The sequence below is a fragment of the Tachyglossus aculeatus genome, chromosome 3 (genome assembly GCF_015852505.1).
Source record: "Tachyglossus aculeatus isolate mTacAcu1 chromosome 3, mTacAcu1.pri, whole genome shotgun sequence".
Lineage (NCBI taxonomy): Eukaryota > Metazoa > Chordata > Mammalia > Monotremata > Tachyglossidae > Tachyglossus > Tachyglossus aculeatus.
Genome location: NC_052068.1, coordinates 107867871 through 107883222, shown reverse-complemented (window position 1 = coordinate 107883222; position 15352 = coordinate 107867871). Strand labels below are relative to the sequence as shown.

Below are 15352 nucleotides of genomic sequence, written 5' to 3'. Positions count from 1 at the left end.
CCCTAAGATGGTATGGCACCGTACCAAAAGGAGATCTTCCCATCGCAGCCTGTAGTCACTCAAATAAGCAATGGGCCTCTTAGGGCACCTGCTCTCCTTTTTAGAGACTGAATCATTTAAGAGAACTAGTCCTCAGTTGGCCACAGTAGTCCGGTGGACTCTCCAGTGGCTACCTTAGTCCTGTTATCTTCCTAAAGTTTCCAATTTATTAGAATGGAAGTTTGGAGAAAGAAGAAGCAATAGGAAGCACAGGTCACCTTGTTTTTCCTCTCCCTCATCAGCAGCCTTCTTTTTTTGCCTATCTTTCTTCTCACTTTCTCCATCTGATTCTCACTGTTGACAATATTTCATATTATTCCTTACTGTCTCAGAATACGAATTTTAAAAAAAATCCAGACTTCATTTGTCTATTTTCGAAGCAAAGTAGAGTTTGTCCCTGAGCAGGTTTTGGAAATTCCTGGGTTCCCAGGCTTCTTACAGCATTCCCACGGTAGAACTGTAGGAGATTTGTCCTACCCAAAATGCATTATGCATTCTAGTTCTGTTGCATTCTCCCAGGCATTTGGTGCAGGTTCTAAGTACATGCTATTGATTGACCAGTGCGGTGCAGTGGGGCATAGCTGAGAAACTATCAGTCAATTATTTTGATATGTAGCAGTCAGAGAGGTCTGGCTCAATTTAATTATAGACAAGTAAGCAGCAACAACAGTCAAGGGATGATGCTTTAGATTTTTTTAAAAATCATGCCCAACCCAGTGAATGTTAGCATGAAATGCTGTCATTGAATCATCACTGGGGAGGCCTAATAAAGGGCAGAGCACAGGCTTAGCTCTTCAGTTCATTGCTGTATACTTTCATTCCATGTTCCCCCTCCTCAAATATATGGGCTTATCCACTTGGCCAGAGTTTGACTCTTAAACAAAGTAAGAAATTTATGTCCTTCTGAAGTTATGCTCTCCTCTAGCTATTTTATGCTGGGCAATTTCCCCAGTTAATTTTCCTCTCCTTAAGTCATATACTTTCAACATTTGCATCCACACACGTGCATGCACAAGCAGTAACTGCCTCTATAAATACTGAATTACGTCCTTTATCTTTGAAGCAGTTACTCATCTTCATATCTATCTTTCCATTTTTGTCTTCCTCCTATCTGTAAATGAGTTTATATCAGTCTTACCTTTTAGTTGGAAATATCACTACCTTTCAGTTCGAAATATCACTGAGAACAGGGATCCTGCCTCACATGGTAGGAAGCAGCTTGGCAATGTCACGGGTCTGGGAGCCAGAGGGCCAGATTCTAATCCTTGCTCCACCACTTGCCTGCTGTGTGTCCTTAGCTTAGTTACTTAACTTCTCTGTGCCTCAGTATCATCAGCTGAAAAATGGCGATTCAATACCTGTTCTCTCTCTTACTAGACTGTGAATCCCATGTAGAACAGGGACTGTACCTCACCTAATTCACTTATATCAACCCCAGTGCTTAGAATGGTGCATGACACATATCAAGTGCATAACAAATACTATTAAAACTAAATAAAATAAAACAAAAACTTCACCATACTCTCCCAGGTCCCTAGAACAGTGCTCTGCATTACCCTGCACATTGGTTGACTGATTAATTGATTACTTGGTGTTTTCTCCTCTACCTCTATAGCGTGTAATTTCCTTGAAGTCAGGGGCCTTGCCTCTTACTTCAATCGTATGCGCTAAAACAACTGGTACAGAAGAGGCTCAGTGGTAATCATGATGATGATGGTGATGAGAAGGGTCGGGCTGACACTTCTTTGAGCATAAAGCTGATGGCTGTATCATGGCAGAGTGTGGAGGAGGGAAGAAGTATTCATTGCAGACTGAGATTGTACCCTTTAGATTGTAACCTCGCTGTGGGCCAGGAATGTGTTTGCAACTTTGTTATATTTTATCTTCCCCAGCGCTTAGTACAGTGCCTTGCACCCAGTAAATGCTCAATAAATATGACATTATTTATCCATGTAAATGGATGATGATGCAAGGTACGTGCGAGTGCAGCTGCTACTACCACTCAAATCCAGACCCCTTCCTATCTGAGCTGGAATGTCAAAGAAACCTGACCTCCAATGGAAGGAGAGGTTGAATTAAACTGACATGGCAACTTTCCTATTGAATTTAATTCCCTGTGTGGGGCACTCAACAGGTTATTAAAACTCACTTGGTGCTCCACCCAAATCATGGCAACTTTGAACAGTAAAAAAATCCCAACACACTACATTGCTTCCCCCTACCATGATTAATTTTAGTCTTCTCCACTAAATTGTCAGCAACGAAAGGGCAGGGATCATGCCCAGTGACAATAATAATAACAACAATAATAATAATAATAGCATTTGTTAAGCGCTTACTATGTGCCAAGCTCTGTTCTAAGCACTAGACTAGATAGAAGGTAATATGGTTGTCCCACGTGGGGCTCACAATCTTAGAACCCATTTTACAGATGAGGTAGCTGAGGCACAAAGAAGTTAAGTGCCTTGCCCAAAGTCACACAGCTGACAATTGGTGGAGGCGGTGTTAGAACCGACGACCTCTGACTCCCAAGCCCGTGCTCTTTCCACTAAGCACACTGCTTTTCTGTTGTATTCTTCCAAGCACTTAGGACAGCATTCTTCACAGAGGAAGCACTCACAAAATACCCGTGATTGAATACTAGAATGAGAGGGCACCCACTGAAGTGAAGTTCAAGATTAACAAGCCATTTTTTTTAATAGAACAGGTACTAAGCATAGTGACAACAAGGTCTTTGGGGCCAGAAACCTGCATAATAATTCCAAATTGAACAGCCCTCCGTTGTTTCACCTTGAGTACGACATTCAGCTTCTCTTTAGTTCCATTTTCTCATCTTTGAAATGGGATTATTGCCCAGAAAGATTCCTTCCAATAGACTTTTCCCTTACAAAATTACTCGTAATTTTAAAATTAATAATCACCAATATATCTCATTGCATTCCAAATTATCCTTACCGAGATTTGTATTAAAGTTGAAAGCACCTCAGGAGAATGATAACCTCGAATCTACCCAAGTGCTTATCACAGTGTTTGGCACATAGTATGTGTTTAAACAAATCTCACAGTTATTATTATTATATTATTATTATATAATTGTTTTAATCAAGGAATGTCTTTGATACTTTAATGAAATAGCATGACGTATACAATTGGTGCTTTATGAGCCCTGAAAAGGACAAGAACCTTGTCTAATTCCCACCTCTCCCAGGGCCTAGTACAGCAGTGAACAGTAGTAGAGTACACGGTAAGAACCTTAATACTATTACCACTACTGTGCATGTGAAGTGGACTGTAAGCATGAGTAAGGAAGGCTGAAAAGCTGTGTTAAGAACAGTGAATCAAAGATTAGTTCCATACATCATCTAAATGATTCATTCATTCATTCAATCTTATTAATTGAGAGCTTTCTGCATGCAGAACACTGTACTAAGCGCTGGGGAAGTACAAGGGGGCAACGTATAGAGATGGTCCCTACCCAACAACGGGATCACAGTCTGGAAGGGGGAGACAGACAACAAGACAAAACATGTAGACAGGTGTCAAAACCATCAGAATAAATAGAATTATAGCTATGTGTACCTCATTAGCAAAATAGAGTAGTAAATAAGTACAAGTAAAATGAATAGAGTAATAAATTTGTACAAATATATGCAAGTGCTGTGGGGAGGGGAAGGAGGTAGGGCACGGTGTCGGGGGTGGCATGGAGATTCATGGTACAATGCTTTATTCAACTTTTCTGAAGAAACAGGAGTGAAATACCCTTAGGCATAACTCTCAAGATCGCTTAAGGGAATTTAAATATTTCCCTCTAAATATCCCTCTCTATCCATTTAGCACAGGCTTTCACAGAAACTCCAAAGTCTGTGGGCTCTAAGCCTACTGACTGCTGTTACTTACAGCTATTGCTGTTTTGGGAGTGAAGAGATAACTGCACGACAAACCTCAGCTCAAAAGTCTCAGACCTTTGCTCCCCTCTAAAATCTGTCTCTCAACCCGGAATGCCTGGAAATCAAATCTGAGAGCCAATTGTTGTACTATCCCAAGAGATTAGTAGAGTGCTCTGCACACAGTAAGTGCCCAATAAATACATATTTATTGACTGACTGAATTAAAGGGACAATTGCTGAGAATCAAAAGACGCAAATATTTGTCTGTGGTGAATATGGCTGTCAAGTCCAAACTTTTTTTCTGGTGTTTCTTTTCATGCTGATATAGAAGATTTAAACTGCCTTCAGGAAAGAGTTAGAGATGCCAATTAAACGTCTTGGAGTTGGCAGATTCAAAAACCGTAAGTTTTCTGAACTATCTGTCTCTCATTTAGGAGTAGTAGTAGTAGCAGTTATAGTTGTAGTAGTAATGCTTTTGATTGAGATCCTGCTGAGAACAATGTACAGGAGAAGAAGACATATTCCTTTTCTACAGGAACTGCCACCTCTACAAGGGAAACAGGCATAATAATATTTACCAAGTGGGGAATCAAAACAAAATATTTGAATATCGCATTAAAATGCTAAAGATGGGTTAGAAGATTTATATCATGCTGAGGTTGGTTTAGAAATGAATACACTAGTGTTAGAGTTGGCTGTGAGGTTTATGCCACTGAGGGTGTTGGTGAAAAACTTGGGGAAGGCTTTTTGGAGAAGGTGGGATTGTAGGCAGGCTACTAACATGTAGATTGTTGAGTTCTGATGAGTTTGTGGAGGAAAGAAGTTTCATGCTGTTGGGGCAGGGAGAGCGAGATATAGGAGTTTTCAATAATTGTGATTGATAGACTGGAAAAGGGCGAGGATTCTAGATGAGGAAGAGTATGAATTGATAAGCAGCATAGCTGTGTGGATGATAGACTTCGGACGTGGGAGTGAAAAAACCTGACATCAAATCCTAGCTCCACCACTTGTATGGCTTGTGACCTTGGGCAAGTCACTTCACTTCCCTGTGTTTCAGTAACCTCTTCTGTAAAATGGGGATTAAGAATGTGAGCCCCTTGTGGGACATGAACTGTGTCCAACCTGATTAGCTTGTATCTTCCCCATGCTTAGTACAGTGTATGGCATATAGTAAGTACTTAACAAATACCATAAAAAATGAAACGAAACAAAAAAACCTGGGGTGTAGCAAGTTAGAAGGGCCAATAGGTAAAATGGAGAACACCAATGGTAGGAGTTTATTGTCTTATCCAGGGAAAAGTGGGAAAACATTGGAGGGGTTTGAGGAGAGGGGAAAGGAATTTAGCTTCAAGAAGATCAATCAATCAATCAGTGGTATGTATTGAGCACTTACTGTGTGCAGAGCACTGTACTAGGTATTTGGGAGCATACAATGTAAAAAAGTTAGTAGACATTGATAATGGCATTTGTTAAGCGCTTACTATGTGCAGAGCGCTGATCTAAGCGCTGGGGGGGGGTGTTACAAGGTGTTACAAGGGTTACAGGGACCATGGTAGACATGTTCCCTGTCCTCACTGAGCTTACAATAAAGAGGACAAAGACCCAGGAAACAACGTGGCATATGGGCTGAAACTGACGAAGACACCAAGGATGTTACTTTCAGATACTAGGAGGAGGGTAACACTGACAATGGAGATTTAAGCAATTTGATCCTCATCCGACCCTCACCCCCACACTTATTGCACATATCCTAATATTCATTCATTCATTCAATCGTATTTACTGAGCGCTTACTGTGTGCAGAGCACTGTACTAAGCGCTTGGGAAGTACAAGTTTGCAGCATATAGAGACGATCCCTAACCACCAACGGGCTCACAATCTAGAAGGGGGAGACAGACAACAAAACAAAACATGTAGACAGGTGTCAAAATGGTCAGAACAAATAGCATTAAAGCTATATGCATATCACTTACAAAATAAATAGAAGAGTAAATATGTACAAGTAAAATAAATACAGTAATAAATCTGTACAAACATATATGCAGGTACTGTGGGGACAGGAAGGAGGTAGGGCAGGGTGGATGTGGAGGAGGAGAGGAAAAAGGGGGGCTCAGTTTGGGTAGGCCTCCTGGAGGAGCTGAGCTCACAGTAGGGCTTTGAAGGGAGGAAGAGAGCTGGCTTGGCGGATGTGTGGATGGAGAGCATTCCAGGCCAGGGGAAGGATATAGGCCGGGGGTCGACGGCGGGACAGGCGAAAATGAGGTACAGTGAGGAGGTTAGAGGCAGAGGAGCAGAGGGTGCATGCTGGGTTGGGCTGGGAGAGTAGGGAGATGTGGTGGGAGGGGGCTAAGTGATGGAGAGCCTTGAAGCCGAGAGTGAGGAGTTTTTGCTTGATTCGTAGGTTGACAGGCAGCCACTGGAGATTTTTGAGGAGGGGAGTAACATGCCCAGAGCATTTCTGCACAAAGATAATCCGGGCAGCATAGTGAAGTATAGACTGAAGTGTGGTGAAGCAGGAGGATGGGAGATCAGAGAGGAGGCTGATGCAGTAATCCAGTTGGGATAGGATGAGAGATTGAACCAGCAAAGTAGCGGTTTGGATGGAGAGGAAAGGGCAGATCTTGGAGATGTTGCGGAGGTGAGACCGGCAGATTTTGGCGACAGACTGGGTGTGTGGGGTGAACGAGAGAGCGGAGTAGGGGATGACACCAAGGTTGTGGGCTTGTGAGACGGGAAGAATGGCAATGCTGTGTACAGTGACCGGAAAGTCAGGGAGAGGGCAGGGTTTGGAAGGGAAGATAAAGAGTTCAGCCTTGGACATATTGAGTTTTAGATGGCAGACAGACATCCAGATGAAGATGTCCTGAAGGCAGGAGGAGATACGAGCCTGGAGGGGGAAAGAGAGCAGGGGCAGAGATGTAGATTTGGCTGTCATCAGTGTACAGATGATAGTTGAAGCTGTGGGAGCGAATGAGTTCACCAAGGGAGTGAGTGTAGATATAGAACAGAAGGGGATCAAGAACAACCCTATGAGCAACCCCTACAGTGAGGGTATGGGATGGGGAGGAGGAGTCTGCAAAGGAAACTGAGAATGAACGGCTGGAGTGATAAGAGTTGAAACAGGAGAGGACAGAGTCTGTGAACCCAAGGTTGGATAGTGTGTTGAGGAGAAGCAGGTGATCCACAGTGTCAAAGGCAGTTGAGAGGTCGAGGAGGATTAGGATAGAGTAGGAGCCGTTGGATTTGGCAAGAAGGAAGTCATTGGTGACCTTTGAGAGGGCAGTTTCAGTGGAGTGTAGAGGATGGAAACCAGATTGGAGGGGATCAAGGAGAGAGTTGGCATTGAGAAATTCGAGGCAACGGGTGTAGACGACTCATTCTAGGAGTTTGGAAAGGAAGGGTAGGAGGAAGATAGGGAGGTAACTAGAAGGGGAGGTGGTTTCAAGAGAGGGTTTTTTAGGATGGGGGAGACGTGGGCATGTTTGAAGGCAGAGGGGAAGGAATCAGTGGAGAGTGAGCGGTTGAAAATGGAAGTTAAGGAGGGGAGGAGGGAAGGGGAGAGGGATTTCATAAGATGAGAGGGAATGGGGTCAGAAGCACAGGTGGATGGAGTACGACTTGAGAGGAGGGAGGAGATCTCATCTGAAGATACTGCTGGGAAGGATGGGAGAGTAGCAGAGAGGGGTGAGAGCTGGGAGGATAGAGAAGGGGGAGGGGTGACTTTGGGGAGCTCACACCTGATGGAGGTAATTATACTAACTAAGCAGGAGGCCACATCGTTGGGGGTGAGGGATGGAAGAGAGGGAGGAACAGGGGGCCTGAGAAGGGAGTTAAATGTACGGAAAAGCTGACGGGGATGATGGGCATGGGTGTCAATAAGGGAGAAGAAATAGTTTTGCTTGGCAGAGAAGAGGGCAGAGTTAAGGCAGCAAAGGATAAACTTGAAGTGAATGAGGTTGACTTGGTATTTAGACTTTTGCCTGCAACGTTCAGCATCTCGAGCATAAGAGCAAAGGAGGTGGACAGTTGGAGTGATCCAAGGCTGTGGGGTAGTTATACAAGAGTGGCAAAGGGAAAGGGGAGCGAGTGAGTTGAGCTGAGTGGTGAGGGTGGGAGTTGAGAGCAGTAATCTGGTCCTCAAGATTGGGTAAAGAGGATAGGGAGGCGAGGTGGAATGTGACGTGCTGATGCATATACCCTTGCATTCCCTTCCTGTATTTTATTTTAATGTGTTTCCCTGACTGTTTCCCTGTTCACCAAATCTATTGTTTTCTCCTAAACGTTTAGTACAATTTTTTCACTCATAGTAAGTGTTCAGTAAATACCTCTGATTGATTGACTGTAGATGGACAGAATGGAAGAGAAGAGGATTAGAAGAGAAGCTGAGAAATTCAATTTTAGACTTTGACAAATGGACATGATGTGGAGGCAGGAGGAGATGGGGGATTGGCTAGGGTTTGGGAGGTCAGGGCTACAGAGATATTTTGGGGCGATCAGGGAATAGCTGAAATCATGTTTTTGGATGAATTCTCTATGTGAGAATAATGCCACATAAGCCATATCTTCAACTCCTCCCTCTCTTTCAACCCAAATATTCAGGCTGTGGCAAATTGCTTTTGGTTTTACTACTACAACTTTCCCAGAACCGGCCTCTTCCTCTTCACCCAGATGGCCACCACACTGGTCTAGGCACTTGTCTTATCCTAACATAACTACTCTACCAGCCCTCCTCACTCATCTCCCAGCCTCTTTTCTCTCTTTCTTCCGGTCCATACTTCACTCTGTTTCCCAGATCACTTCTCTGGAATGTTCGACCACAGCTCTTCACTTGTCAAAGATGTTGCTGTTGGTTTTTCATATTAATGTAAGGCTCTACCTGAACAGTATTGCTAATAGGACTCTTCGGAAGATGAATCTAAGTTTATCAGACAGCTCTCTTCTGCCCTGCCCATTTTATCTCTGTCTCTTTATTTTTCTGTCCTTATGACTGCTTATGCATTTCTCTTTAAATCTCTTTCTTTCAGGCCCTGGCATCGAACCTGCACCTCAGATCTCCTCATATTTGAAAATACTAGCAGAAACTCTGTATAACTACCAAGTAATATTGAACTTGTAAAAACTGGTGAAAAAAATGCATCCTGAAAAAACTTAATGATAGTGGGGTTGAGAAGCGTTATAGACTCCATTTATATCTTGAACTGCTTACAGTAAATTTGTAAACAATGAATTGTGGTGTATACAATGACCTTTCCAGTATGTTTTCACTTAGAAAAATGATCTCAGCAAATATTATGGGATGAGGTATTAATTAGAGCCCAGGACTCTGGCTTTTAGTTCTAGTTGACTACTGTGGGACCTTGGTTGAGTTCCATAACTTCTCAGTGCCTCCGTTTCTTCATCTGTACAATAGGGATAAAATATCTCGTGGAGGCTTACATTCTAAGAGGAAGGGGGTACAGATATTTTATCCCCATTGTGCAGCTGAAGACACTGAAGCACCGAGAAGCTAAGGAACATGCCCAAAACTAGGTTGTGTCTGATTTAATTACCTTATGTCTACCTAATGTTTAGTATAGCACTGGAAACTTCCTATTGCCTTTCTCACTCCCTTCATAATCACCATGATCATCATTATTATTATATTTTAATGTATTCTTAATAGTACAGCAGTCCTTCCATTTATACTCAGAATGAGGACCTGTGTTCTGAGCTAGTGCTTCAAAATTAGTAATGCTTGATATTTCTCAATTTGGCTGATTCAGGTAAATATCCACCTTCTGTACACTGATCACGTTGGCCGACCTGATGGAGAATTCAAACAACATCACAGAGTTTGTCTCCGGGGGTCTGCTCCCAAACCAAAAGAGGAAGGTAACTTGTTTTGTGCTGTTCTTACTTTGTTATTTAGCCATCTTGTTGGGCAACGTTCTTATCCTCATCACCATCAGAAACAGCCATCTTAGTCAGCAGCCTATGTACGTTTTCCTCAGTTCCCTGTCCACCGTGGACATCTGCCTCACCTCCACAGTTGCTCCTAAAATGATCGCGGGCGTATTGGTGGAAAGAAAAACCATCACCTACAACTCCTGCATGGTCCAACTCTTTCGTTCTCACTTCTTCAGCGATGCCAAGATATTCATCCTAGTGGCCATAGCTTACGATTGCTATGTCACCGTCTGCAAGCCTCTCCACTACCTGATGGTTATGAGCCAGCAGACTTGCCACACGTTGGTCTTGGCCTCTTTTGTAGGGGCTTTTTTGCATTCGATCGTGCAGATTTTCATCATGGTACAGCTAGCTTTCTGTAGCCCCAATCAGATTGACCATTATTTCTGTGATGTGCTTCCTCTGCTGAAGCTCGTCTGTACCGCGACCTATTTTGTCAACGTCTCAATCATTGCCAGCACGGGTGTTCTGTCCCTACTAACTTTTTTTGCCTTGATTGTTTCCTGTCTCATCATTTTACGGCACAAAGCTCTCTTTACCTGTGGTTCGCACATCACCGTGGTACTCATGTTTTTCTTGCCCCTCATCTTGATTTATATTCCCATGGCCAATTCCATCAGCGAGGATTAAGTGTTTGCCATCTTTTACACCATCATCGCCCCCATGTTCAACCCCTTCATCTACATGGTGAGATACACCGACATGAAAAATGCCATGAGAAAGGTATGGTGTACGAAAGTGTTATCAGAAAGAAAATAAATGCATAAAATTGACTTCCATTTCTTATGTTTTCTGTATACTTTAGCATAGCATTGTGCATTAGCTCTCCTCTCCTCTTCCTCCTCCCCTCCCTGTCACCGCCCCTCTTTGCCCTACTCCTTTCCCCTCCCCACAGCACTTGTATATATTTGTGCACATTTATTACTCTGTTCATTTCATTAGTACATATTAACCATATTTGTTTTATTAAGGATGTATATATAGCTATAATTCCATTTATTCTGATGGTATTGACATCTATGTACTTGTTTTGTTTTGTTGTCTGTCTCCCCCTTCTAGACTGTGAGCCGTTGTTTCGTAGGCACTATCTCTATATATTGCCCATTTGTACTTCCCAAGCACTTAGTACAATGCTCTGCATGCAGTAAGCATGCAATAAATACTCTTGAATGTTTGAATTAGCATACAGGTTGTATTTCCAGGCCCCATTCTTGGACCAATCAATCAGTAGTATTTATTGAGCGCCTTCAGGGTGCAGAGCACTGTACTAAGTGCCTGGGATAGTAAAATATCACAGAGTTCGTAGACATGATCCTTGATATCGTATAGATCAAATGATCATCAGCGTGTCTGCTCTCTTTGTGGCAGAGTTAACATCACACGGCTATCAACCATTCTATGGTGTGCTTCTGCCAAGGCTTTCCCTCTTCCAAAATCTTCAAGATCACGGAACTCTTTGTGACTTTCTTGAGAACAATTTTCAATGATAGTCATTTGTATGTGTAATGGGTCCTAGAATAGTGATCATTTAGTAATTAAAATATAAAACCAGGTGTTTTGTGTGATTCATTTCAACATGCTTATTGCATAATGGTTCTTCTCAGTGAGACAGTAAGTTACCTTTGCAAATAACTTTCAAAAATATTCAGACCTGGAAAGTTCATTTGATCTGCATATGTTGCATCAACCCTGCCTGCATTTACCATAATTGCACCCTCACACTTCTGAGACTGGCTCCATAAAGTTAAGAGACTAGTATCCAGAGCTTAGTACAGTGCCTTGCACAGAGTAAGTGCTTAACAAATGCTGTAATTACTTACTATTGTTAATATGCTAAAGCTTGAAAATCTAGCATGAATTCATATGGAAACTAATCTTGAAGGAAATTGTTAGAAGACCGTTGTTTGCTTTCTGTGTCTGTTTTGCCTTTAATATACATAAGACTGAATGATTTTTCCCCCTCACTGGATTAAAGGAAGCAGGCATTACGTGGAAGGTATCAGGACTGAAACCTGTTAATCTAATTGAGTAGCCAAATGGAAAGAAGCACGGGATTCAGAGTTAGGAGTCCCAGGTGTGACTGTCCACAAGTTGCTTAACTGTTCTTTGCCTCAGTTTTCTCATCTGAAAAGCTGAATCAGAAACCTATTTCCAAACCCTTTAGACTGTGATCCCTGTCTAGAACAAGGACTATGTCCATCTGATTATTTTGACTTTACTCCCACACTTAGCAAAGTATTGGACACCTACTAAGCACTGAATGAATATTATTATCATTAACATTATTGTTATCCAATTTCCCATTACTAAGAAACGGGGACTTTCAGGCTGATAGAGCAGAAATGGAAGCAGATCATTTATTCTTTATTATTTCCCTACAATAAATATATGTATTTTAATATTTTCTGAGCCCAGCAATCAGTTAATAGTACTTACTGAGCCCTTTACTATGTGCAGGGCATTGTAATAAGAGCTTGGGAAAGTACACTGTAGCAATATAATAGGTGAGAGTGCTGCCTTTGAACCAATACATTTTCTCTTTCTCCCTCTCTCTCTTCTTCCCTCTCTCTTTCTCTCTATCTCTATACACTGTGTGACCAGTCCCAGGTTTAGATTATAACTAATGTTTAGGTTAAGGCTAAAATGATGGTTCTTTTAAGCTTTAAACTCTAAACCCATTACAATCTAAACACATGTCAGTTCACAAACGGACTGAAAAGTTTCAAGCATCACTAATTAACGAGCCACGTGCATATGGGGACTTGTATATAGAGATGAATCAATGAGAAAGCATGTTCTCTGCATTTATGGGGTGTTCTATGATGTAATCTTGTCACGGTCATCAACAACACAACATTATTAGGGAACTAAGACCCGAACAGATACATTTGCAAGAAGATACTGACCCTCCCTAACATTTGAAATCGAAAGAATGGTTTACAGTAGCAGTAACAGTATTCATTAAGCACTCACTGTGTGGGCCACTGTATTAAGGTCTGGGAGAAGATCCAGAGATGGGGATTGGACCCTGACCCTGTCCCTCAGGCGTTTCACAATCCAAATCCATCAGCTCTCTCAAGTTAACCTGGCCACCGAGCACCCGATTTTTGTTCAGTGAATGAGATGTTTGGCTCTCTCAGGACAAATCCACACCTCTGCGAAGAGTTTAGGGGAGCACTAGATCAAGAGGACTTGAGGGGAGGCTGAGATGAGGCAAGAAAGAAGGAACTGATTAGTAGAAAGCAGCAACAATATAGGTAGTGTAAAAAAGAAGGGCGCTAGAAGGGAGAAGGAAGAAGAGAAGCCGTGTGCCTAGTGAAAGAGCACAGGCCTGGGTTCTAATCCTAACTTCTCCACTTGTATGCTGCGTGATCTTAGGGAAGTTATTTCATTTCTCTGTGTCTCAGTTACCTCATCTATAAAATTGGTATTAAGACTGTGAGCCCCATGTGGGACATGGACAGTGTCTTACTTGATGATCTTTTATGTACCCCAGTGTTTTGTACAGTGTCTGGCACATAGTGAGCACTTAACTCATACCATTAAGAAAAAGAGAGAGAGAGTGGAAGGGTGAGTTGGAGGAGATGAGGAAAAGAACTCATCGTGCTGAAACAGCGTGGATCAGTGAAAAGAAGACAGGCTTGGACATCAGAGGTTTTGGGTTCTAATCCCGGCTCTGCCACTTGTGAGCTGTGTGACTTTGGGCAAGTCACTTAACTTCTCTGGGCCTCGGTTCCCTGATCTGTAAAATGGGGATTAAGACTGTGAGCACCACGTTGGACAACTTGATCACCTTGTATCCCCCCAGCGCTTAGAACAGTGCTTTGTACATAGTAAGTGCTTAACAAATACGATTAGTATTTCACTTGGCTTTTCTGCATTTCTTTGTTTTTTTATGATGGCATTTATTAAACACTATGTGCAGAGCACTGTTCTAAGCGCTGGGGGGATACAAGGTGATCAAGTTGTCCCTCATGGGGCTCACAGTCTTTATCCCCATTTTACAGATGGGGTCACTGAGGCCCAGAGAAGTCAAGTGACTTGCCCAAGGTCACACAGCAGACACGTGGTGGAGCCGGGATTCGAACCCATGAGCTCTGACTCCAAAGCCCGGGCTCTTTCCACTGAGCCATGCTGCTTCTAAGATTTGGTTACCTGAATTAGGAAAGAAGCAACTGTAAAGAAAAATAAGTAAGCTTTCTTCATCAGATGATGAAACGGATACCAAGTTCATTAGCTTCATTCGCTAGGGTTCATAGCTGGACAGTTTTGAGGCCCCTTGTAAACTGGTTCCCTTGAGTCTTCAGATGCCTTTAAGTATTTTCTGGAGGATTATTTGGACTTGTTCAGCAGAGATATTGGTGCCACCTAACAACTTTTCTGTTCTTCCTGAGCTCAGGAGGATGACAAAGATTGACTCAGCAGGCTCAGGACATTTGGGCTTCTAAGAGTTTATTGCTGTACTTTGGGAGTGACGGGCACCTTAGCTGGCTCTAGAGTAAGATGGATCAATCAGCCAGTCTATTGTATTTATTGAGTGCTTACTGTGTCCAGAGCATTGTATCAAGCGCTTGGGAGAGTTCAATACAGCAATGAACAGACATCTTTCTTTCCCTCAGTGGCTGCATTTCAAGGAAAATGATATTAATATTTGACTTGTGGGGGGCAATTCAGTACAGGAATTTTACAAAGACAGAACAGGACCTTCAAGACTTTGGCCCATGGAACAAAAGTATTATATTCATTCACCCCCAAACACACCAGGGTGTGTTCAGATGTGGCAATATTTATGTGTGCCAAATGGACTCTCTTTATGAGCAGCCACTACTGACAGTGTCCTGGGCAGAACTTTCCAGCATTTCTGCTCAGACCCAATGTTCAGGTATTGCTGTTCATGTGGATGATGATAAGGAAGAAGGAAGAGGATGCTTAAAGAATTGCCCTACCACGACGACTGTCCCCAAATACCCGTTCAATCAATCAATCAATCAATCAATCATATTTATTGAACGCTTCCTGTGTGCAGAGCACTGTACTAAGCGCTTGGGAAGTACAAGTTGGCAACACATAGAGACAGTCCCTACCCAACAGTGGGTTCACAGTCTAAAAGGGGGAGACAGAGAAAAAACCAAACATACTAACAAAATAAAATAAATAGAATAGATATGTACAAGCAAAATAAATAAATAAATAAATAAATAGAGTAAGAAATATGTACAAACATATATACATATATACAGGTGCTGTGGGGAAGGGAAGGAGGTAAGACGAGGGGGATGGGGAGGGGGACGAGGGGGAGAGGAAGGAGGGGGCTCAGTCTGGGAAGGCCTCCTGGAGGAGGTGAGCTCTCAGTAGGGCCTTGAAGGGAGAAAGAGAGCTAGCTTGGCAGATGTTAAGAGGGAGGGCATTCCAGGCCCGGGGGATGACGTGGGCCGGGGGTCGATGGTGGGACACGAGAGAACGAAGTACGGTGAGGAGA

The 15352-nt window shown here is 42.7% G+C and overlaps 1 pseudogene; it reads left to right on the top strand.

Annotated features, from left to right (window-relative positions):
- Window positions 1-9732: 9732 nt before the first annotated feature.
- Window positions 9733-10632, top strand: LOC119925381 (annotated as a pseudogene).
- The last annotated feature ends 4720 nt before the right edge of the window (window positions 10633-15352 follow it).